Source organism: Anas platyrhynchos, chromosome 22 (assembly GCF_047663525.1).
Source record: "Anas platyrhynchos isolate ZD024472 breed Pekin duck chromosome 22, IASCAAS_PekinDuck_T2T, whole genome shotgun sequence".
Lineage (NCBI taxonomy): Eukaryota > Metazoa > Chordata > Aves > Anseriformes > Anatidae > Anas > Anas platyrhynchos.
The window spans coordinates 10161244-10187034 of NC_092608.1; the positions used below are offsets into that span (position 1 = coordinate 10161244).

Consider the following 25791-nt stretch of genomic DNA (forward strand, 5'->3'; position numbering starts at 1 on the left):
CCTTCAGAGACTTGGCAACTTGAACTGCAAAACAGAAACAGAACGAATTAGGGAGGCTGCATAATGTCAACTTCAGGTTCACATTGCAAAACAAGACAGGAAAGGGAACTTTGAATCCCAGTGATTACCACCTCAGCCAACATGCAAAAAGAAACATCACTGGAAAAGGACAAACAGAAAGACTAAATACAAAACCCAGGAATCCAATCCAGATGCCCGTTTAGTACCTGGATCTCTCTTGGGTGCTTTGTCAGCATTTCCCGGAGTCTCTACCTTCTTCCCCAGCCTTTCAGCAAGGCGGCGCTTCACTGGAAGGGTGCTTACATCGTCTTCAGAGAAAACAAGGAATATTGTAAGAACTTTTCTTTGCAGGAAGCTTTGAGAACAGTCAACAATAAGCTTCTATTTTTCAAGCATATTTTCATAGAATTGCCTTTCAGCTGATAAATGATTTTTTTTTTTGGCCATTTCTGCAGTCAACACAGATCTCCACTGCAACGTATTTGCCTTTCATACATCAAAAATACTCTTTAATGCAGTCATATATAGAAGGCAGCACCTACGTAACAGCTCATAAAAAGTTCTTACCCGCGGAGGCTTTCCGTTTTCCTTGTCTATCAGCAAGATCTAGTCGAACCACAGGTTCCTCCCCTAAAACAAAAGGGATTTTTTTTTTTCTATGTCACAGAAGCCAGTAGCCAACAGAAATATTATCCTGTTAGCCCATCTCCACCATGTCAGACACTGTTTTGACAGCTAAACCACATAAACTCATATTTTAACTATAATTAACATAGAAAAAAAATATTAATAGTCTCAGTGCTTGCTTCAAATTCCAGCTGAGATAGTAGAGAGTGAATCTGAGTCTGCTTGACAGCTATACTTTGTGCAGAACAAAGCTGCATAAGCAAGCAGAATATTATTAGGTACAAATGCTGACAAATAGTCCTTTCGAAGGTGAATGTCTACAAGTAAAAGTACTTCCACACTTTTTTCCCTTTCAAAGGCATTTGCACAGCTCTAAACAATGTATACACAAACTCCTGTCAGACTGTGTCCACACCTGCCACTGTCAGCCTCTTTAATGCTTCAGAAATTGCTTCTTATATAGCACTGTCTTCTACAGCTCTTTCTTCTCGTTATTCTTCTGTTTTTCAGTTACCCCCCTATTTGCATACTGACACTTTTTTTTTCTCCTGCCACCACACTTAACCTGAGCAAATCTTGCCAGTACAACCAGGGACTTTAAGCATAAAAGCACGTTTTGAACACAAGGCAGCACCAGAAGGCTCGGCTGCCTTCTGTTCAAAAGTTGATCCTTTTTGGCGCCCAACGTGGGGCTCGAGGAATTTCAGATAAGGATGATAGTTGATAGAAGTAATGGGCAAAATACGTGCAGGATGATTGTTAGGAATGTATTAGTTGTGAAAAATTTAAGAAAGCACAAAAGGACTGTGGTGGTTTTACTCAGGTGGGCAGCCGAGCTCCACCACAGCCGCTCTGTCACTCCCCCTCCTCAAAGAGGAATGGGGAGAAAATGGGGAACGGGGGAATGGGGGTTATGGTCAGTCTACAACGCTTCTTCTCTGCCGCTCCTTCTCGGTCACTCTCGTCCCCTGTGCTGTGGGGTCCCTCCCACGGGATGCAGTCCTTGACGAACTGATCCGGCGTGGGCTTCCCACAGGCAGCAGCTCTTCCAGAGCTGCTCCAGATATGGGTCCGTACCACGGGCTCCATCCCTCAGGAGAAAACTGCTCCAACCTGGCTCCCCCACGGGCAGCAGCTCCTGCCAGGTCACCTGCTCCTGCATGGGCTCCTCTCCACGGGCTACAGGTCCAGCCCGGAATCTGCTCCGGCAGGGGTCTTCCACAGGCGGCAGCCTCCGTTGGTGCAGGGCCACCTGCTCCACCGTGGTCTCCTCCACGGGCTGCAGCGTGGAACCCTGCTCCACCGTGGTACTCCATGGGCTGCAGGGGGACATCCTGCTTCACCATGGGCCTCACCACAGGCTGCAGGGGACTTGCACCTGGAGCACCTCTCCCCCTCTTTCTACACCGACCTTGGCACCTGCAAGGCTGTTCCTCACTCCCTTCATTCTCCCAGCTGCTGTGTGGCACAGCGTTTTTTTCCCTGTCTTAAATATGCTCTCACAGAGGCGCAAGACAACATCGCTTATTGGCTCAGCTCTGGAAAACAATGGGGCCCTTCCCAGACATGGGGCAGCTTCTAGATCTTTCTCACAGAAACCACCCCTATGGCCCCCTGCTACCAAAGCTTTGCCATGTAAACCCACTACACCATCAACAAAGAAATCTAACACAGTACCTTCAGTACCAACAGCTATTAAAATTCAATGAAGAGTAACTATGTCTTGGTGATACTAGACTTTTTGTCCATTTCGATGGAGTCTGGAGCAATAAAACTGACACCTGCACCAAGGCTTGAGCGTCTCAAAGATAATTCTGAGGGAGGGATACGACGTAGCTCTCTGTGAGATAATTTTACAGAGGTTACTCCTTGAAATTGTGTTATGGTCTCTCTTCTGTGGGTGACAGAAGGTAGCTGAGGATGAGATTTTGAAGGCTGAGCTTCATCTCTTCCTATTTTGTCATCACTAGTGCTTGACAAACGCTCTTTGTTGCATCCAAATTCTGATATATCTTCTCCAAGCTTGTATGAATTCTGCCGTGACCTTAGAATATTTGTTCTGTCTGCTTCCTTTACTTTTCCTGCTTGACAGTTGGTTTCCAGGTTATGTGTTAGCTTGAATTCCTCAGAAGCAGCTTGTGATTCATCTTGACTGGATGCCCTGTCACCAGCACTGTTACCTAAAATTAAATTTTTATCAGGAAATACACAGCTAAAAGTTATATCAAGAAACATTAGTAAGTTGGTATGCTTTTACAGCATGAGTAACTTGTAGTATGAAAGTGGTAAAAAATTACAGTAATCTCACTTTTTTCTGTTAAAAAGTTTATCACCTACAAAAATATCAGAGGGATTTACTTTCCGCTGGCTCTGTGCTTGTAATACAAGCTTCACCATTCTAACTTGCAATTTAGGCAATCTTAAAACAACTGAACCATGACAGTAAAATATGAAATTCTTCGTATTTTCAAAAGTAGTCTGCAATTTCAGTAGCAGAACACACAAAACATAGTCTTTGAATGTGACTTTAATGTACACAGGGATTTTTGTTATTTTTAAAGCTCATCACTTTTTTATTACATTGTATTATGCCCCAAAATATATTCAGAGGAGAGATAACTAAAGGTAATTATACAAAAATACTGAGCGCTTCTTACAAACGTTACAAACATACGGATTTGGAAAAGTTAGAAATTCACAGGGACATTCACCCTTCTACATTTCGCTACAGTTTGGCTGCGATGGATGTTTCCTCACAGCAAAACATGTCCTGGACTACATGCTTCTTTGTGTATTAGACACAGAATAATCTTCCCCATGCTCATTTACAGTCCAACCTGTGCAATATTCATGTTCACACCGCCACAGCATACTTTCGAGTAATGAACCTCTAGGCTTATTATCCTGCCTGGAGAGCTAAACCTCAATTCACTCTGGTAGCAACAGATGCATATGTGACCAGCATCTACGTGTTACAAAGACATGGCACTACCTCAAGTGTGACGAAATAGAACCATCAGTTAAGAGGAAGAATGAGTCACGCTGAGCCTTAAGACGAAACACGGGGCCAAGAAGGCTGCACTGTGCATGTGAAGTGGTGGTGGTGGCAGTGTGAGGTGTAAGACAACCAAGATAATGACAATGATTAAACCATTTTTGCTCCTACACTAGAACTACTTCATTCAAAATCTTTTCATAGTTGTTTGTTGGTCCTTTTTTTTTTTTTTTTTTTTTTTGGTCAAAGCATAGATCACATTAGGAAGTTTGTCTTCTTACTACAAATATCTAGGTCTTTTAACCTTAATAAAGAATGATTTTAGTTAACTGGAAGTATGGACCTCCTCATTGACAATCTTCCAAGAAATAACTTCTATGAAATCAAGTGCTGGCAGCAAAATCAAGTTGATTGTTTAAAATACTGGCATCTAAAAGCATAGCATATTACACATTTGTTAATTATAATGCCATTCAGAGTCTTTCAGATCATAAAATACCGTTTTCTCAACCACAACAGTGTGAGACTGTAGCTTCTGAAATTATGCTCGAATCCACAGAAAACCAAACACGAATTTAGAACAGTGTTATACCACTGCCTCTATTACAAACTGATGTTGTCTCTCCTTTGCAAGTGAGGGGAGATGTAGTACCTTCCTGGATAAGAGTTAGTTCAGTAAAAATATGAGTTTTATGTCTATCTGATATATTTCTGTCTGTTTGCTACCCCTCAAATGATCTACTGACAAACACAAAAGCATTTTAAGATCATGTACTTACATTTAGTAGGTGCCATTAGTTGATGGGGTGACTCTCCAAAAAAGCCCTTCAATTTCTTCTTCAGCTCTCTGCTGGTTTTCTCTAGAGTAAAAGAAGTCTTTTTCCAGTTGCTGGACTTTTACTTCATACTCTTTCAAGGTTTCTGCAATACCTTCACCATCTTGTTCTAGGGCAAGTAAAACTAGTATGAGAATCAAATCTTCACTTCACTTCTCTGTGCCAAAATCAAGATGCCCAGCTAGAGAATGTCCTGTATTTTGCTGACACTCTGCTTTCAGGGTGTACATTTAAACTAGTATGACAGAGGAGCAAAAAGCCCATGCCAACCCCAATTCTCCATTTTAATAGGAGCATTTAGAGGATAAAGATCAAGGGGATTGCTATCTTTCACCTTTCCAATGTCAACAAATTGAATATAAAAATGTGACAATTCTGACCGTTTTTTACAAATGGTCAGCTTTTTTCTTTTATACAAGCACCTTGTGTCTGTTCATCAGCATCCTACACGACATCAGAATTAGTAACAGCCAAAATGTTATCTTTCTACCTCATATCTTCTTTTTTCTTTCATATGAAACACAGTATTTCTCAACAGTGACTAAAGATAATATCTGCTGTACAATTCCCCTTGGAAAACAAACAAGCACCCTTGAAATGATGCAGTATCAACTGTAGTTTTTTCTCATGTTCTCTGTGTTGTAGCGTCAGCTGCCTGTCACACTGCAATTTGATGTGCTCAAGTGCAGATTCCAATTCACGTATTATATTTTCCTGGTCTATGACCTTCATCTCCTGTTCTTCAGTCTGCAGTTGTAATTTACGTTCAGACTCTCGCAGGCCAACAATCTAAGACAATCTAATACACTTCTATCAAACCATTTCAACAAATGCTTTTACAGTTCTGCTTAATAGATGAATGGATACAAAAGCAATTGTCTGTATAAGCTGTAAGCTTATACTGGAAACAGATTTGCCTGCTGACACGAGTTCACACTTCAGAATTGAGCTCTGTAGATTTTGATCACATGGACTAGTGGATTTTTTAATGCCCTGTGCAGAACTTAAACTGATGCAAGAGTTTTTTTCCTGTTTCTGGAAAACTGCCAATTTGTGTACCACAGACAACTTGTTCACAAAATCACCCAAGGTTCACCCATGGGCAAAGAGAGACACCAAGTCCTAATGCATTTCTTTTTTATGTTTCCAGGTGTCATTACGATTCTTCAGTATATGGTGGTAAGCGCTTGTTTGCAGAAAGATTTTATAATGGATTTGGAAAAAAGAAATACTATCCTGAGGTTGATAAAGACTGCAGGTGGGAAGAATTTCAATACGACACCACTGTTTAAATATGTTGCTACTTGAGAAGTTAGCAGCATAAAGCAGTGGAAAGGAGCAAGGAAATTTCCAGAGTTGCAACACCTTTTAAGCTAATGACACCAAAACAAGATACAAACAAGTAATAGAAAAGCATCCTTTTTTATGTTGATGTCAAGATGCAAAATATCCAAATTAACAACAGATGTGAGTAACCTAAGCAGGCTTTCAAGGAAAGTGGATTAAATTGACTTTACTTCTTGACACTATTTCCTTTAACTATTTAGCGCAATAACAGGTAATAGGATAAAATATTGATCATTAGCCAAAGCAAACCTTGTTAAAGTATTTGAAGAGGATAGCTCTGAGCTCATCAGCAGACAAGGAAACTAGTTTTCCTATTCCATTATCCTCACTCTGTGAAAGGATCTGTGAAGAGGATCTAAGCAAGTACTGGCGACTCTGAATACTTTCATTCTTGTAATTAATAGCAGCCTCCAGGGCTTCAATTCCTTCTTCCAGCTGCAAAAGGACATGTTCTTCCTACACAGAAACACAGGAGTGAGATTGTAAAAAAAGTACAAAACAAACCTTTGTGTGCATAAGACATTAACTTCATTCTCAAAGGTGAATCTCAATTTAAGAGCAAGACTAACTAGTAGTAGTACAGAGAATGGAATGGGAAAAATAAGAGGAAGAGTACAAATCTAGAACCTGCTTGGAGCAAGCAGGAAATGTCTTGATATCCCTTCCACAGACCAGAGTTCAAACAAATGGTTCATCACCACAAAAGCCTACATTCTATTCTTCCTCCATTTTCCCCTCCCCACAATTTGATGACTTCTATTACTTTTTCAGTTGAACTAGTTTTCTAATTAGCGATTAATGAACCAATCAGATCTGTAAGCAGTTTGGTGACCATTATCTGTGCAGGAAGGTGGCAGAAATTCACGCCCTGAAGTATTGCAGAAGATTCTGTGGAGTGAAGCAAATAGGATTCTTTCTGGCATGCTATCAGCTCAGTAATAGGCCCCAACTGCTGCTTCTCAAGACCTAAAACAAAACTGTGTATTTGACATCAATTTATTCAATCTTCAACTTAATTATACTGATCAATTCAAGTGTGTAACATCCACAATATGGCTTATCTTCATTGTAACTATATGGAGGCCTTCAGGTGAGGTTTGGTCTTTCACAAAAGCCTATGAAAAAAAAAATCAAGGGACATCACTATTAGAGTACTTCACCTTGTTTTATGTCCTGATAGGAAAATAGCTGCCTAAGATAAATTGATGGACATCCTGTTTCATTATTTCTAATTATAGAATTGTTAGGCCAGCGACATTTGTCCGGACTCTAGCTAAAGTAAGTAAGTCCCTCTGAAAGTATATGTTGTTCACTGTTATGGAAGTAGTGCCATTATAGCAGTATTTTCATGTTGGCTGTTAACAAAAACACACAACCTCAGTTCCTTGATTCTCTACTGTCTAATACTGGGAGACATTTTAGGTCATGATTGGAATACTTTATTATACAACATTGCCTAAAACTTTGATGTATCTCAGAGATAGTTACTTACTTCAGCTGACAACACTTTTCAGTTACCCTCTTTCAGTTTCTCATCCACACTATTTCTTCTTCTGAGTAGCTGATCCCTTTCCTTCTGAAGAACCTGAATTTTTTCCAGAATGTCTGTCTTATCTTCAGTAGTGCTGTCCTGAAGCTGCATACCTTTATCACACAATTCCTGGTCCAGCATACTTAAGCGAGTAGACAATTTCATACTATCTTTGTTTAAAGCCTTTAAAAAAAAAAAAAAAAAAAAAAAAAGAGAGAGAGAGAGAGAGAGAAAGAAATAAGAGGAAGAATGAAAGAAACCGTAAGTATAAAACTCCATCCCCATAAACATGTACATGAGACTGTCGCATCCTAATGTGGAAGACCTGTCTACTTCTTGTAAAGGGACGCCATTTAGGCTAAGTAGACAGCTACCATAAAATTTACTATTTAATCAAAAGATGAAAGAAAACAAAGAAAAGCAATGTGCAGTTTTCTACATATCTTACATGAGTTAGTCATTACGGTGACAATGACATTTCAATTTCTGTTTCTCAGTAGCCAAAGTAAATAATACAGAATGTTTCTCTGCCATGTTCTCTACTTTGCAGGCATTGAGCAATTTTTTAGATATCGTTATTTAATGTGCTGCAATAACAGAACTTTGGAAGTCAGATTTTGTTTTGTTGTTAGAATTTCAGGGATATCATGTAAATAAAGGTTATTACATTCTATTACTCATGTTTAAAATGTTCATTTGATCAAGCCACACAATAATGTAATGGCAGCGCTAGAGATACAAGTCGCATGGCTTAAACCTCTTCTGTTATCCGGCTGCCCTCCTCCCATAGTCTTTTCAGGCAGTTCTACAATTGTGTTAAGTTTCTTTCTTTCTTTCTTTTTTTTTTTTTTCTTGAATCACCTGGCTAGATCTCAGTTTCTTGATTTCTAGGAGGCTCTTCTCTTGCAATAATGCTTCTTTTTTAGCTACAATGGCTTCTCTTTTCTTTAAATCTTCTTCTAGTTCCGCTAACTGTTGGTGCTGTTGAAGAATTCTTTCAATTTCTTCATCCAGCCATTTCTTTTGCTCTTCTAACTTCTACAATTTAAACAGAGATCCAGAGAGCATTAACGAGGACTATTTGGGTCAGAATTTTATGACTATGTTTTTCCTCTTTTAGAGTAACTGATAAAACGTGAGAAATCAACATTTCAATTCTTAACATTAAGTGTTCAACAGAATCCTGATTCAGGATAATACAGAAATAGGACTGACTTAAGGAGAGGCTCAGCAATGTTATATTACTACATCTTATGCAAACAATTTTATCAGATGCTTTTAAGGAAATGTATTATTTTCCTAAAAACAGTTATAGAAATAGATGTCATATATAGAATGACAACAACTAAGTTTGAAAGGTACCACAAGAAATCAGCTAGCCCATCCTCATTGCATGATTCTTGCCCAAGACCAAGATTTGTGGAAAAACACATCGTGATGAGAAACTGCGATGCTGAAAGAAAGAAAAAATGGGAGTTCTGATCCTGCTAGCAGAGTCTATTATAAGTCTCTTCTGAAGCAATGGTTTATCAGTGGGCATATTGCTGGTATGGCTAAGAAGTTGCTTTTATTTCGTTTTTTAAATTGATTTTCACCTCTAAAGACTTTGGTTAACTCATGAAACTCTCATGTTCCAATGTCTAGTTCTGAAATCATGCAGGTAGCACTGTTGCACAGGAAACCTACTATTCTAACACTGTCATGAACAACCAAAACCATAGCCGTCTGTCATATTTGTCAGATGGGAAAAGAAATAAACAAACAAACCGTGCAACATTTATAACAGAGCTCATCAGAATCACCTTCAAGCCTACCAGACAACCAAATTCGTTGAATTTCCAGCTATCTGAATTACTACCTTTGACAAGTCATAGAAAAAACAAAGACATTACAGCCCTCTCCTTTCGTTCATTCAAAACCAGTTAAAGAGCTTCTTAACTTGTCTCAGTTTTTGCTACAACAAAAAAATAACAATTTAAAAAAAAAACAGGGGAGGGAGGATGGAATACTCTTCTTCCAAACGCTTTACAAAGATGACAAGGGGTGAATAAAGACACCTTTCTTTTCAGTGTCCACACAGATTTGGAATAGATTAGCTACCTCTGATTTCTGTAAAGTCCCCACCGAGTTATTTTTCTTCTTTTTAAATGCAGCAATCTCTCTGTCTTTAAGTTTAAGAATCTTCTGTTGCTGTTCCATCTTAAGCTGAAGTTCCTCTAAACAAAAACAAACAAAACTTTCTTTCTGCCTCAATCAGTGTGTTTTTCAAACACATTTAATGACAGAATCTACACAATCATGAAATCAGAAATATTGAACTAATTTACATGCAAAATTGCAACTCAGGGCTAGACATCACATAATAACATTTAAAAACATAGCTGAAGAGAAAGGAAGAATGAAGATTTCTGTGAAAATACTTATACACAATTTCTTCAGTGTCAAGTAAGCAATTACTTAAAAGAACAAAATCTGGTAGTATAGTACATTGCCTTTGGGAAAACAAAGGTCAAACTGGTTGATCTTATTCTTTGTCGTAAGGAAACAGAAAGAATCCTACTTTAATTTGTAGCTGGTCCCGCTGAAGCTCTGCTTCTAGCTGCTTCTTTTTTTCACTCTCCTCATGCAGTCTTTTCTCTAGCAGGGTCTGCTGATGCTTCATCTGAGCCATGTTCTGCTCAAGTTCTATTGCTCGTTTTTCACTTTGGTTAGATAGAGAAGCCAGTTTCTTAGTGTCTTGCTGCTTCTTCTGTAAGACCTGAATGTTCATGGAAAATTTCAGCTTAACAACAGGAAAACTTAAAACTAAAACCTGACTCAGGTTAATTCTCTATTTCACTGAGTTAGGACAGTGAGCAAGACTTGCTACATTTTGCCACAACAATCACACATTATCTCTAAGGTCTCTGAGCCTTCGTAAAATCATCAAAGACAGAACTATCTAACTACTTAGTTGTTAAATAGTAGTGGGTATAACTGTGTGAAGGTTCTCATTGGCTACTTCAATCCAACTAGCTTCAATTGTGTGAAGCTGGTGGGAGTTTCACAAGCAGAGTGTACGGATTTCAAAGGTGATGCTGAGACAGGAATTTGCAAATCCTAATGGTCATATTGGAAATACCTGCACTTTCAGCTTAGCTGCATCCATCTTCTTTCAGAACTCTCTTTGCAGCTTGGCTTTCTCAGGAAGCTCTCTCAGCTCCTTATTCTCCAGCTCCTGAAGCTGTTTTTGAGTTTCGGCCAGTTCCATTTTGGCCTGCTCGGATTCTTGCTCCAGTTTAGTTATCTTCAAAGAATATTGCCTGCTTACAGACTCTGCATCCTTACCTTAAAGACATCATATCCAAATAGTTTTAAAACAGCAAGATAATAATTTGCAATGTATCACTTAAACCTGTAATTGAATCGTTACTTACTTCATCCTGATTAAACCAAAAATTTCTGAGACATTTTCCAAACCTAAACAAACAGCTCCCTTATAACACTGAAATATAGATGAACGAAGGAATCTTAAATCTGAACTCTTCATAAACCATCTGATGTCACCAAAGAAAGTAACACCTGCGTGCCACATCAAGTGAAAATTTTCTGCCTACTGCAGTCCTTGACAAAATAGCTTGCCTGTATTATTATGTTTTTGTTGTTGTTGTTGTTGTTGTTTTGTTTTTGTCTGTTTGTTTGTTTGTTTTTCCCCAGAAGAATATGCTACATATTTCTCAGCTTTCAACTTGGTAATCAGCAAAAAACTCTCGATTGTGTTTCTACTGATTTGCCCTGTTCGGGCAATCTGATTTGCTCTGTTTGGGATTCCGTAAGTACTGTTACTGGGGGCGCACAATGTTTCTCAATGCCAAAAGACTGCCTCAGGAGAATATGTACACACTAGAAGAGTGTGATTGAAACAACTAAGCACAGATCTTTAGGGTCATCACAATGATAAGTTTCTGGCAAGCATATATATATCAGGACAGGTGTGTAATGATATAGGCTAACAGGGACACTGACCTTTTCCCTCATCTACTTCTGACTCCTGCTTCTCTACTGCTATGATGGCAATGCAAGCAGCCAGCACAGTGTCGTATCTTCTCTCCTATCCCAGACACTGGGTCACAAACACATGTCCATGAAGAGATCAGTTGCACTAAGCATACGTGAAAAATTACACTATAGGTGGATAAACACAATAAGCCACAAAACACAAAAAAATATTTAACAAACAAATCTGCAGATCACAGCTGAGTAGGACACAATAAAAATTTGCAGCCTTCAATGCACTCATAGCAAGTAATTCATAGAAGTTAGGAAACTGTAAGTTACCAGAAGTATTCCCGCAGAAGAAAATTACCCAAAAACTAAAATATGCAGGTCTTCAGAAGTTTTGTGTCTTTTTTCTTGCTTATTTCTGAATGTCTTCATTTCAATTTTTCAGTCACTTACCTGTTCTTACTAATTCCTTAATAAGTTCTTCTTTCATTTTGATGTTAAGTGCAAGTTCTCTCATTTTTTGCTTGGCCTCAGTGAGTCTCAACTCTGAATTCTTTAACTTCTGCATGTTAAAAACATGACTTTTCTGGAGGCAGTCGATTTCTTCACCTTGAAAGAAAACAAAACAATGTGGAGACCAAAAAAAAAAAAGGAATAAAAAAGGAATAAAAGGAATACACTCTTTAGCCAAAAGACAGTGATCTGAAATATAGTATGTATAGAATTCTTACAAATGAAGTGAAAGAGCCAAACGGAGAGAGTATTGCAAAGAGTCGTCTAAATATGGAAATGACAGCATGCATTAGCATTTCAAGAATGCTAATGAATGCTAACCTGAGAGAGAAAAAAATATATTTTTTAAGCATTTTCAGTGCATCTCTGATGAAACAATAGCATGTTTCCTTTTCTTGAACTAGTACTAGACTTGTATGTCAAGTGCTTTCTCGCTAGTAAGTAGTACTTAAACATTAAGGTCACTGATGTCAATTTCAGAAAAGGAAAAGGAAAATAATTTAAAAATAAATTTATGTTGAGCTATCATGAAAAAAGTATTTGTAGCAAATAAAGACATTTTGATGAGAAAAATAATTACATGTGATAAAGATATTATTGCATATTCTAATATTATATCTAATACAATTTACTCTCATGACTTCCATTTTACCTGTGGCTGTATCAGTCTGTGGCACAGATTTGTCACATAAGCTGGACTTGTCAACTTGACGTTTCATGTCACTTTGCTCAAAGGGAAAGCACAGAGAAGCCTGTTTTCGTGTCCATCTTTGGTTTATTGAACGCCTAAGAAAGAATGGAAAACATGATACATTCTAAACACAAAGGGATTTTTTTTTTCTTTTAACTTTATATAAAGTACATGATATTAAAAAGAAGAGTGCCAAACTGAGAAAGCTTACATAAGCATTTGCACCTTCTTCTTCCCTTGCTTGATCTTGTTGGATGATGTCCCCAAAACAAAGATCATGCAATCTTTATCGCATCAAAAAATGTGGTTTTTAAACTAGTTTCATAATATGCCTAGTTGGTCCTGCAAATTTATTTTAAGTAGTATCACAAATGGCCTCACATTACAGTAGGATTAGGCAGTAATATTATATTTGCTATATATTTATCTGTAACAAAAATTAAAGAAAAAATTACTTAATTAAGTAATAAGAAAAAAAAATGAAATTACTTTTGACTGTCTGTATTTTCTTTCTCTTCATCACTCTGATCAGAGAGGTGGCAGTGAAGGACTTCATCTCGATCTTCTATGTAGCTCAGTATAATCTGGCTACGAGCACGGAATCCTGCCATCATCCGAGCCAGGGAAAAAGCAGGGGGACTGGTATACACCTGCCAAAAAGCGCCCAAAAAACACTTGGAATAGTTCAGTAATTCTTTATTGATATTCCAATAGTATTTCAGTTTAAAAGTCTTTCACTACCTGACCTTGTATGCAAAATTGCAGGTGTTTAAATAATATTTCTGAGTACCTGTGTACCAGAAGGTTTTGCAAGAGAAGGTTCTGCTTAGAACACTTGTCCCAAGTGCAAAAGAAGGTACTGTTACCAACTTATTACCCAAAATGTTCAGTTTTTCAGTACAGAATAATCATTCATTTTGGGAATGCTTCCTATCTGAACTGTTAAACATTGCACAAAAAGATCACTAAAGACTACAGCTTTATGACTGTGATAAATTCTGTGTTTTAAGTCAATTTGTATGGGGCTTTGAGCAACCTGATCTAGTGAAAGGTGTCTCTGTCCATGGCAGAGTTGGACTAGATGATTTTTAAAGGTCCCTTCAAACTCCAGCCATTCTGGGATTCAAAATGTAAGCCCATAGATTTTGGACAATTGGGACATAGCGTGTGTCGCAAGACATTCGAAAGTACTTTTTCAGTCTTCAATGCTAAAATGCTTCAAAGCCAAACAGCAGCTGACAATAGGTCACCATAATTTGTCACGCCCAATAGAATTATTGAACGATAACTGTTAAAAAAAATGTAATGCTTAGGTAGACCTTACCTTTCGTGTCTCTGTCCCTGAAGATGGGTAAAGGGAGTGTAGCAGACTCTTTGTGAGTGGGACACTGTATGGCCTTCTTGCAGATGCCGTAACAGCAGGCCCATCTCCACAAGCACTTGAGAAGTCCCAAGTTTTCACAACCATAAACTTCTGTATTTTTTCTTTTAGCTGATCAATAAGGATTTGCTGTTCCACCATTTTTTCATTCTCATATGAAAAAAACAAAAACAAAAACGGTTGCTGATCATCAGGTTTGCATCATACCTTTCTAAATTCATTATGAAGGTCAGTCTTCTTGTATATCATTCACCAACTCTAAATTCTTCTGCAGTGCACAGGCAAATTCTGCAACAAACTGAAAATTCTCTGGCATGACAGGTAGAATCTTACCTCTCCCCAAACTCCAATCATTTTTTTGAGACATTTTTGTCTCTAAAGGACCTGTCCTATATAAATTATGTCAGCTAGATTTAGACATCTAGTGAGAAGTAGATGACATATTTATCAGCCCTTGCTTGCCTTATTTGTGTGTTCATGGATAAATAAAACGGTAATTCAAGAAAAATGTTCAAATGAAGCACATGGTCTGAGTTTAAAGAATGAAATGTACATACATGTAGGCTTCCTCTTCCTCTTGGAGTGGTCCAACTTGAAAGATTATTTTTATTAATTAACATTCATAAAATTGGACGTGACCCCAGGATCCCCTGTATCAACCGTTACTTTCTTTTCTACCCAGCCTCAAATTTGTCAGTAATGCTAGTTTGAAGAACTTACTTGCCTTTCCTACAGCAATCTCTGTGCATTGTTCAAAATTACGTATCTTCACTGAACTGATTTATCCATAAGGCCAAGACCATACAATTTTCAGTCTTCTCTGTTCCTTTCAGAATACATCGAAAATCTTGCCTACCAACAGGAAATTTGAATAACAGCTAGAGATAGTTAACTAAAGTATGCATTCTCCTACTTTGAATCATATATTTTTTATTTATTCTTTTTTTCTCATCTTCTTAGACTGCAAGTCCTTTCCCCATACATAGACAATGCCCCACAAATTGACATTTTGTTGGAATACAATACATAATATTTCTGTGTCATAGCAAAAAGAATATATATGTCAATACCATACATTTTATGATTGTGGAAGTAGTAATGGGCAACTCCACCTTGCAACTTTTTTTTTTTTTAATCCCTATAAGACTCTGTCCCTTATGCCCTTGTACATACAACCCCATAGTGCATAACCTGTTACATAAATACATGGGTACAAACATTTACATGCTACTTTTACAGTTCTTATTCTATCATGTATCATTGAAACGACACTTTCCTGTGCATACAACTTTAAGCCATTTGACACAAGCATTTGATTTAATTATTATACTGATTTTTCTGTTTTTAAGTAAAAGTGAGAGCTGCGATCTTTTGCCTACAGTACAACTGTTTCTGTTCATATCATCTGCCTCGTATCCTCCATAAGATACAATTATAAGCATAATCGTATATAAGCATCTATGTGTATTAGAAGCATGGATTGTTTCAGTCTAATAAGCTGACAATATGCAGTATGGGTTAAAAAAGGAAAACACACAAAAAAAGCCTATCCAGAGATGACAGAACAGAAAAAAAGTTACAGAGGGAAGGAAAAGATGGTGACCAGTGTACTTACCTTTCATTCATTGACTCTCCCCAAGCCATCAGCAAAGAAGAGGAAAAAGGAGAAAAAGGAGAAAAAGGAGAATAAGGAGAATAAGGAGAAGAGTACTAACTAGCCATGTTTATGCTGTTCCCTTTAAAAAAGGTCAGATCTATCATCCTATAAAGTCAGATCTATCAACTATCCTATATATGGTCTCCTGGATCTTGAAATGCTATTCACTTACTACCCATTACAATTTCATTAGCATATACAAGATCTAGAGAGGGAAGGAGGCAAGCAGTGTTTCCACTGTGTCACTCAGCTTCTTGTAATAGTAAACTCTCAGAATACTAGGATGAAATTCTGTCTTAAAAAGTCAAAAGGCAACAATACTTTACTCTCACACTGAATAAAGATATAACAAAGCATGTTTCTACACAGCCTTTCAATTAAAGCATTATGTAGGAACTTGATGGTCTTTTTGAGATTCTAAACAAGCTTTAAAAGCCTTTCAAGTCCTAAATCATGAATCGTCCTGAAACAACTTAGCAACAACACAGATCTGGAGGAAGGCAGGAAGCAAAGAGAGGGTGAATGAATCACTTAATATCATACAGGAAGGCTGTGGCACAGTTAGGCTGATCCACAAACTTCAGGAATCACAGTACTGTGATTCACCCACTAGATGATCTCAGCTCATTAGGGAATACAGCTCTAATTCAAACAAGGTGCTTGTAAGACTGGTAGGTGTTTACATCCAAAAAAATTCTGAAGGATCTGTCTTGAAATCATGAGTACATTCCTATAGTGGATGGATGGTTCGATATAGATACATGTAATATATGCCAGAGGAAAAATACCTGTAATCTATGTGTTTCTTCAGCCTTCTTTAAAGATTCCAGTTGCTCTTCATTTTCCTGTATTAATGTCTTTATCTGATTCTGCAATATCTTCAATTCATGATCCTTCTGGCTGAATACTTCTTCATCCATAGCTAGAGCCTGCTAGATAATAAAAGGAAAATTCAGCCAGTGGAAAAGCAGGCATTGTTATTCTTGAAGTTGGAAAATTAAATACATACATATATTTATTTGTTGTTCAAAGATGTGATTGGAACTGCAAAGTTGGGACGTATATATGGCAAATTCTCCCACCATAGAATCACAGAACAGCTGAGGCTGGAAAGGACCTCTGGAGGTCACCTGGTTTAACCCCTGGCTCAAGCAAGGCCACCTTGAGCAGGTTGCCCAGGACCATGTCCAGGTGGCTTTTGATGGTCTCAGAGGATGACTCCACCTCTTTGGGCAACTTGTTCCAGTGCACAGCCACGGCCACTACACAGTACACAAGTGCTTCCAGATGTTAGCCTAGAAGCTCTTGTGCCCACTGCCTTTTGTCCTGGCTGCACGTTCACTGCACCTTCCCTTCAGGTATTTGTAAGACATTGCTAAAATCCCCCACTGAGCCTCCTCTTCTCCAAACTGAACAGTCCCATCTCTCTCAGCCTTTCCTCATTGGAGAGGTGCTCCAGTCCCTTAAGCATCTTTGTGGCCCTCTGCTGCACTTTTTCCAGGATGTCCCTGAATCTCTTGCATGGGGCAGCCCGGAACTGAACAGAATCAAGCAGAATGCAGTAGAGAAGTTGGAAAGGACCTACAAATATCATCAAGTCCAACTGGCTGACCACTTCAGGACTAACCTAAAGTTACAGCATGTTATTGCGGGCAGTGCCCAAACGCCTCCTGAATACTGACAGGCATGGGGCACCAAACAGCTCGCTAGGAAGCCGGTGCCAGTGTCTGACCATCCTCATGGTACAGAAATTTTCCCTGATGTCCAGCGTGAACTGGACATCCCCCACAGCTTTGTGCCATTCCCATGCATTCTTCCCTCAGTTACCAGCAGCACAGACCAGCACCTTCCCTCCTCAGCAAGTTGCTGAGAGCCATGAGGTCGCCTCTTGGCCTCCTATTCTTCAGACTGGACAACACAAGTGTTCTCAGTCTCTCCTCATAGGACCTGCCTTCCAGCCCTTCTACCAGCTTTGTTGCCTTCCTCTGCACACTTTCAATTATCTTCACATCCTTTTTCAACTGGGGAGCCCCTGAGCACACAATACTCAAGGTGAGGCCACATCAATGCTAAATATGGTGGGAGAATCACCTCTTTTGACTGGCTGCCTATGCTGTGTATAACGCACCACAAAATAGAGTTTGCAACTGCAACTGGACACACTACTCCACCTGTGGCCTCACTGAGCGGAAGGATCACATCTGTTGACCTGTTAGTGACACTTTGCCTAGTGCAGCCAACAAAACCACTAGCCTTCTTAGGAGGAAGGGCACATGGCTGACTCATGTTCAACTTGGTGGCCACCAGGACGCCCAGCTCCTTTTCTGCAGGGCTGCTTTCCAGCGGGGTGGCCCCCGGCATGCACGAGTGCCTGCAGTTGTTCCTCTTCAGGTGCAGGACTCTGAACTTGCCCTTGCTGAACTTCATGAGGTTCTTGTCAGCCCACCTTTCTAGGCTGTCAAGGTCCCTGTGGCTATGGCAGCATGGCCCTCTGGGGAATCAGCTGCTCCCTTCAAAAGTGGTTTCCACCAGTCGTTTCTTTACTTCTGTTTCTCATCTATTGATTTTGTTTTGACAAGTTTCTTTCTCCCAGAGGAAATAATGGACCCACAACCAACACTACCTTACAAAGTGGGTATTTAAATCCAATTACTTTCTTCGGTGTGTTGTGAGATGTGGCTGTAAAATCTCAGCATCAATCATAATACACTTCTCAAACAAAAAAATAAGGATGGTCCTCCTCATTTTTCATCTCCAAGAAGAGCCTAAAGATTAAAGAAATTATAATGTTATTTTTTTTCAGATGTTTTTCTGGGTAAGTGATCCAATAGTGATTGAAGGTTACTTCCAAATGTAGTTGGCCTTCAAGAAAACCTTTAGGAGCCAAATGCAAAGTATGGACACACTATGCCTTACCATTCTAAAGACAGATACTTCTGTACAACTGTATCTTTTCTGTACAACCTATATCTTTCAAGTAAATACAACTCTTAAGAGCTGCTCAAGAGCCTTTATTGCCCTGTTTATTTTAGCATCTCCCTAACCATCTCCTCCGAGCTGTGGATGGCATGCTTACCTGGGTATCTTTCAGTTTAAACCCAGCTCTTACACTGTTTTGAACCTGGGAAGCAGAGCTTTACAATAAGCCAGAGAAAAAAAATGAAGAATAAATAACAGAGCTGTAATTTAGGATGATGAGAACCAAGAAAAGCCAGAATTTGTGTATGCGATTGCAAGGTAACAATCTACAGGCTTACCAGAATTCAGTGTGAAAAATGAAAATAGGTTGATTTTATAAAATTCTAACTTGTTGGAACTCTATCTCCTCCCCCTACAAGACAGACACATTAGCTTTCCTGATTTGTTCATAGGTACCTAAACAATCAACTTAGAATGAAATACCTGGCAGTTCTTTAGTTCTCTCCTCAGCTGAAGAATTGTGATATGATGGGGCTCTTGCATGGTGCCAGTTCCAGTGTCAATTTGCTGCACGGTGAGAGCTTCCTGCTTTTTAAGCTAACATCATCATTCAAATCAACAAGGAATGGGAAGGCTTCGTCCAAACAGTTTCTGTAGCTGAAGCACTGAGCTTGAAGCTGGGTGAGCTGTTCTTCTAGCAAACTGATTCGGGTTCTTTCTTGATTTAAGTCATGTCAACACTGATTACCAACTTGTTGGTTCTGCAAAGCTTCTCGGAGCAATCTGATTTCAAGTTCCATTTCATCAATCCGGTCTTGATCGGGGTTGTAGTTGACAACTGGTTTATTTCTAATGTTTTTGGCTCTGTTTGCATATTTGAGCGAATTTAAAGATTCATCAAAGTCTGATGAGGATGGACTTATACATGTTATCATGACAGTCTTGGCGTTCCCTCCTAGGGAGTCTTTCAGAATGCGAGTGATTTTAGCATCCCTGTATGGAATATGTACGCTTTTCCTTTTTGGGTCTCCAAGCGCACTGATGACATTTCCCAAGGCCAACAAACCACTATTGATTTGAATTGATTCTTTGAATCCTTCACCGGTATTTCCAGTCTTTGTCACCCTCTCTGATCCTGCCAAATCCACAAAATGGAACTTTGAAGCAATCATCTGGACTGATTTCCAAGATGAATCCTGTGGATCACTATTCTTTTTGAGACTCTGCAGATTGTTTCTGACAAATACTGATAGTAAAAATGGCATGTGATCGACTAGAGTGTTCGTTCATTTGTGTTGTGCCTGCGTGACGAGCTGCATTGCCACTTTCCAACAGGCTCATCACTTCATCTGCACATTCTACTTGGAATTCCTTAGCACCAACAATCACTTCAAACACCAAAAGAAAATCAGAATAATTACATTAATTTTAAACTTTTCAGTAAAAGTTTACTGCAATTATGAAGAGTCAATCTATAAACACAAATCACACAAGCATACAAGCCTGCATTATTATAAGGTCGTAGCACATAGCTAAATAAAATAAAACAGTATGTGGAAAGCATGAAGTATAGCACATCTGAAACCTGCAGAAATAGAATATATGGGTGTATTTTGTCACACCATTTGAAACAGTATTGTAAACAGAATACACAGAATACACTTAGGTGTTTACACATCGTCTTATGCAATTTGCAACCTAGTGCTATCTAGAAAAAAAGTATGAGCAAACCTAGCTCAAAGCTTACTTTGTCAGTTAAAAAAAAAAGACAGAAATTTTGAAAGTTTGTAGTAAAAGTGACTCCCACCCTATGTTAAGAACATAGTTCTTAGTGGAATGGAAGCAGATATTTACAGCATAAGTAGCTTAACAAATATAACTTTGAAGTGAGAAGCAAAGGCTTAATCTTAAAGCATTCATTCAACTGAATAATCATGCACAATTGTGTTTCTATGCTGAATTTGCAGAAACAGTAACAGTACTACCTTACCACCTGATGCTGCTTCTGGAGGAACATTGATATTGTTCATAGGAATCTCAAATGAAGGCTGCTTCAGATCAGCTAAACTGAACTGATATTTTGAAAACGTGACTTCATCTAGTATTAGTCATCGGTAAGCTCTCTTTTCAAGAGGTGGAAACAATAATTTGTGCACACAACAGAAATCAAATGCACAAAGTTCTAGAGCTGAAATCCTACCTGTATTTCCCTTTTCATCTTCTCAGATATGTAAATCTTTCACAGAGGTCTCCAACTCCAATAAATCTCAAAGTTCTTCCTCGTAAACCTCTATATAAGATACCTTCACTCGGAAATTGATGTTATGGTTTTCAGAAATATGCTGAAATAACTCCTGAATAGCCCGTGGGATTATGCCTTTTTCATCCTCTGAAAATGATGCTAAAATATAAACACAGATGTCACAGATACTTGCAGTCATTCTGTCACACAAATTACAAAGACTAAAACTAAAGAGAAGTCTGTGAGGTTTATCACTCAATATAATAAGGAATAGGAAGAGCTCAGTTTTCCCAAGTTTTCATGTAAAGATTTGCTTTTCTGTTGATCAGAAATGCATGGAAATGATACAGAACTTTACTACTTTCTGCGGGTATGAGACTACAAGAAAATTAAATTAGTAAAAAATCACGCTAGAAGAAAAAAATATTTTGAACTTGCTAATGAATTAATGATAAAACTTCAAATCCTTTATGCAAAAAGAACGAATACATAATTTTCAGGGTTTCAAATTCAGAATCAAGGACCAAGAAAAATCCAGATAGTCTTCTAATTCCTGCTACTCCACTTCTTCTCTCTTATTCAGCAGAACAGACAAACAAATTGTGACTTCTCGATACGGAAGGGAAGATAACCAGAGCTGGTGATACACGATTTCAGGGAAAGTCAGAAAGCAAAATTGTATACATGCAGAAGCTGAAGAATTCTTCTGCGAACTAATACAGAAAAATAGTAGTTTCCAGTCTCAGGTGTTTGAGAAACACTGACTTGGAAATACCAAGTAAGTCGAATAGTAGAGTTTCAGATATCTGCCTTTAAAAAAGCAAAATTTGAATTCCACATAAAGTTCAACAAGGCCAATATGCAAGGTTCTGCACTTGTGCTGGAACAGTTCCAAGCACAACTACAGTATGGACAGAAAACAGATTGAGAGCAGCCTTGAGGAGAAGGACCTGGCGGTGTTGGATGATGAGAATCTCCACCTGAGCCAGCAATGTGTGCTTCCAGCCCAGAAAGCCAACCATATCCTGGGCTGCATCAAAAGCAGCATGGCCAGCAGGGGGAGGGAAGTGATTGTCCCCCTCTGCTCTGCTCTCGTGAGACCCCACCTGGAGCTCTGGGTCCCCCAGCACGAGGACGTGGAAGTATTTGAGAGAGTCCAGGAGGGCCACAGGGATACTTAGAGAGATGGAGCACCTCTCTTACGAAGACAGGCTGAGGGAGTTGGAGTTGTGCAGCCTGGAGAAGAGGCTTTAGGCACAGCAGCCTGCCAGTGCCTAAAGGGGGCCTACAGGAAAGCTGGGGAGGGACTCTGGAGGGACTCTTTGGCAGGTGGTGTAATGATAGGACAAGGAGGAATGGCTTTCCAACTAAAAGAGGGTTGATTTGGATTAGATATTCAGAAGAAATTCTTTACTCAGAGGGTGGCAAGGCACTGGCACAGGTTGCCCAAAGAAGCAGTGGATGCCCCATCCCCGGGGGTGTTCAAGGCCAGGCTGGATGGGGCCCTGGGCAACCTGGTCTAGTGGGTGACATCTTTGCCCGTGGCGGGGGGTTGCAACTGGGTGATCTTTAAGGTCCCTTCCAACCCAAACCATTCTAGGATTCTATTCCATGAAATTTATCTATGAAATCTCTTTGTCAGACTCTGAAAAAAGTCCAAGAGTGAGTTTGCTCCATACAATTACCTAAAGCAGATACTTTCTAAGTAGGATAAATGTAGCCAAAATTTCTAAAGCACTGTGTTTCAGAAAGTAGGGTAAGTTGCCTGTTAGAATAGAGAATGGGAAAGAGCACTTTTTAATTTTTTTTTCTCTCATACTTTTGGGATAGCCTAATGGACACAGAATTTGTGTTTAGAACACAACCATCACATAAACTTTGGAATATATATGTCTTTTTTTGCTATGCATTTTTTCATTATCTCTTAAAAATTCTCAAGCATCATCTGTTATGTATTAAATACTTAATTTGCAGAACTACATTCTTCACACACACACAAAAAAAGACTTTTTACAACGTACCAATGTGACCACCTCCAATGGTGTAAGTCTTCCCAGAACCTGTCTGTCCGTATGCAAATACTGTAGCATTATATCCCTCAGCCAAAGACACTAGAAGAGGTTTAATGCAAACTGGATAAACTTCTTCTTGGGTTGAGTTTTTGCCAAATACAACATCAAAAGTGAAGACACGGTCTTTCCCAATGATTATTCGCTGTGTATTTGGGACTAATCTCACGCATGCTTGGTGGTCATGAAGTACTTCCTTGGAAAGCAGAGGTCTGACCCTTACTGCAACTTTAACCAGGATCTCCTCCATGCCGGCCTCCATCTCTGTGCTCCCCACTCAGTATTCAGGAAGATCTGTTACAATTCCTCTGTTCACCTCATTTGCAATTTTCTGCACCTAAAAAAAATGTTCTCCGAGTTAAATAATAAAGAATTAACTCCCTGCTGAAACAGAATGTTGAAGAGTTTCCCAAAGAATACATAAGCATCATTACACCCTGGAAAGGAACTGTGATAAAAAAGCAGATATGTTAACAACTGTTAAACCAGTGCAGAAACTAATTTTGCTTCTATTACCTTCTAAGCTAGCAGACTTAACCTTTGGTCTGAAAGTGGTCAGACTTTCTGTTTGGATGTTATACTGCCGGATGAAGCAACAATATTGTAAGATCTTGTTAATGAACTCTTGATAAAGCATAGACTTACAATGAACCTTATTTTCTCACTGCTACAGTACCGATGCATAGGCAACAGAAATTATTCAAACAAAACCTTTTTATCCTGAATTTATACCTATAGACACACACGTGCTTGAAAGCCATCTTCTGCTTACAAGGGCCAAGTATTTAGAATTTCAGAAGCACAGAAAGCTGTCGTGTTGCTTACATGGTGGGTATGATTTTAAATAGTTGTGATTACTACACACCAAGCATTCCTCTGATTTTAATCCGTCTCTTTATGCCCATATGGAACTATTTTTTATTAGTTATATATTTCAGCAACCATGGTTCCTTATACTGCCCCCCATCTATTAATTCTGAAGCACAAGAAGAAGCATCGAATAGGATTTCTTTACAAATGTCTACCAGAAACACTCCAAAGCCTCGATGGGTATCAAATGCTGCCGGATCCCAAACACATCTTCTGCTCTTGCTGATTCTCAGTCAAGGAGGCTTTGCCATGCAAAGGAAAGTTTGCTGAACTTCCTTCTTGCTCAACTCCCACGCAGCCTTTTTGCTGTTACCCAACTGGCAGAACTCACCAGCTAAGCACATCAAATTCAGCCTGCATGAAAATGCAACCAGATTGAAACACAAGTCTTCTGTGGTTGCAAAGAGAAGAGTTTTGGCATTTCACTCACACCCATTTGCATTGAGGGCTTGTCCATTCAGAGCTGAGAAACTTTGGAAGCTGACAAAAAGCCTTGTTGTACAGAACCGAGCAGAGGGAAGCCAAGAAAGAGAAGCAAGAGCCTGAAATCCTGCTCATTTCAGAAAGGGCACAGCAATCACGAGCACATACTGAAAACTTACTGACTCCCCCCCCTGCCCCCCCCTCCCAAAATGACACCCAAACCAGTCGCGGGAGGGGAGGGGCGGAGGAGGGGAGAGATCCCATTTCCTACTTCCTCAAACAAACACCAAGCAAAATGCCGGCTCAGCGGCGCTGTGGGGCGGCTCCCCCCAGCCCCAGCCCCGGCCCCGTCGCTCCCCGCTCCAAACCTGCTCCGGGCGGCGGGAGGCAGCCTCCGGGCGGGCTGAGGGGCCGGCGGGCCGCGCCTGCGCCGCCCGCGCTGCTGGTGACAGCGCCTCGCTAGGCAACGGCCGCAACCTTCGGCGGCGCCGCCCCGCCGCGCACAGCGGCCCCCCGCGGCAGGAGGGCGCGGGCGGAGCGGGGGTTGAGGGGTGGGTGTGAGGGGACACCGGGGGGCAGCCCCCGGCCCCCAGGGACGCGCACAGCTCGCCCTCGAGTCCTGGGGAGGGTGGAGGGGGCCGTCTGCTTGTGGTCAAAGCAGGGGTGCGAAATGCGGCTTCCATCGCCGCGCTCGTCATGGAGGAGAGCGTCTCCTCACGGCTCCGGTGGAGCTCAGCGGTAAAGGCTGAGTTTTCCCTCAAACACAAGCGGTCTCCAAGTAGGCGAGCCACGCTCACAACTGCTCGCAGCTGCTGGCCCAGCAGCCGCCGGGAGTGCCCAGGCACACGTCCACACACAGACACATCTGTAGACACAATGCCGACAGAGCTCAAGGAGCAAAAGAAGAACGGATTCTGTCCGATTTGTATATGAAAAACAACAGATAAGACCGAGTCGGTCCCATTCATGACATGGAACACTGCTTTAGCAATTTGTAAGTGCACAGAGCTTACTCCACCCTAAAGACTTGATAAACAAAGAGACATTTAGAAAGCTAAGCTGTGAAATGACTGAAACAAAAAGGTGTATTTCCAGCTTCAGTTCCCTAAAGCGTGCAAGTACTTCTCAGAAACATAAGACAGGACAATGTAAAGATGTAATCTGCGATTAAGTAGTTCTTCTTTCACAGGGAAAACCAAAACCAATGACTTTTCAGGGACAGCAAAAACTCTTGATGAGACAACAACCTTACTCACTGTTGAAAATACAATCCCTTTACATCATTGGCCTCACTCTGCTGCTGTTCTCTCCTTTTTCTTCTTTTCTCTCTTTTCTTCACATTTATAGATCTACACCCTGAAGCTAGAGATTTACCAGCACGTCGGCCACTTCTGCCTTTTCCAGGCTCTGAATCAGTATCACTTTCCAGTTGTAGTAAGGCAAAACGAGATGCAGTGGTAGGGACTGAACTGATTAGAGCAGATTCCATTGCCATGTCTGAAATTCTACTGAGCTGGCTTCTTTTAATTATCAGTTTCCTGGGAAAGTAGCACAGAAGGTAGAATGAAAACATTGTTTGATCAAACAAGCAATAATTCATATCATTAAACCACAGAAGTGTTTTTTTTTTTTGGCTCAAAAAGCATAAGACAGGGCTGGAATTGGGGGAATGAGGGAGAAATCAA

At 39.9% G+C, this 25791-nt stretch overlaps 1 pseudogene; it reads right to left on the reverse strand.

The window, feature by feature from the left end:
• Positions 1-1544: 1544 nt before the first annotated feature.
• Positions 1545-25791, reverse strand: LOC113841648 (kinesin-like protein KIF27; annotated as a pseudogene).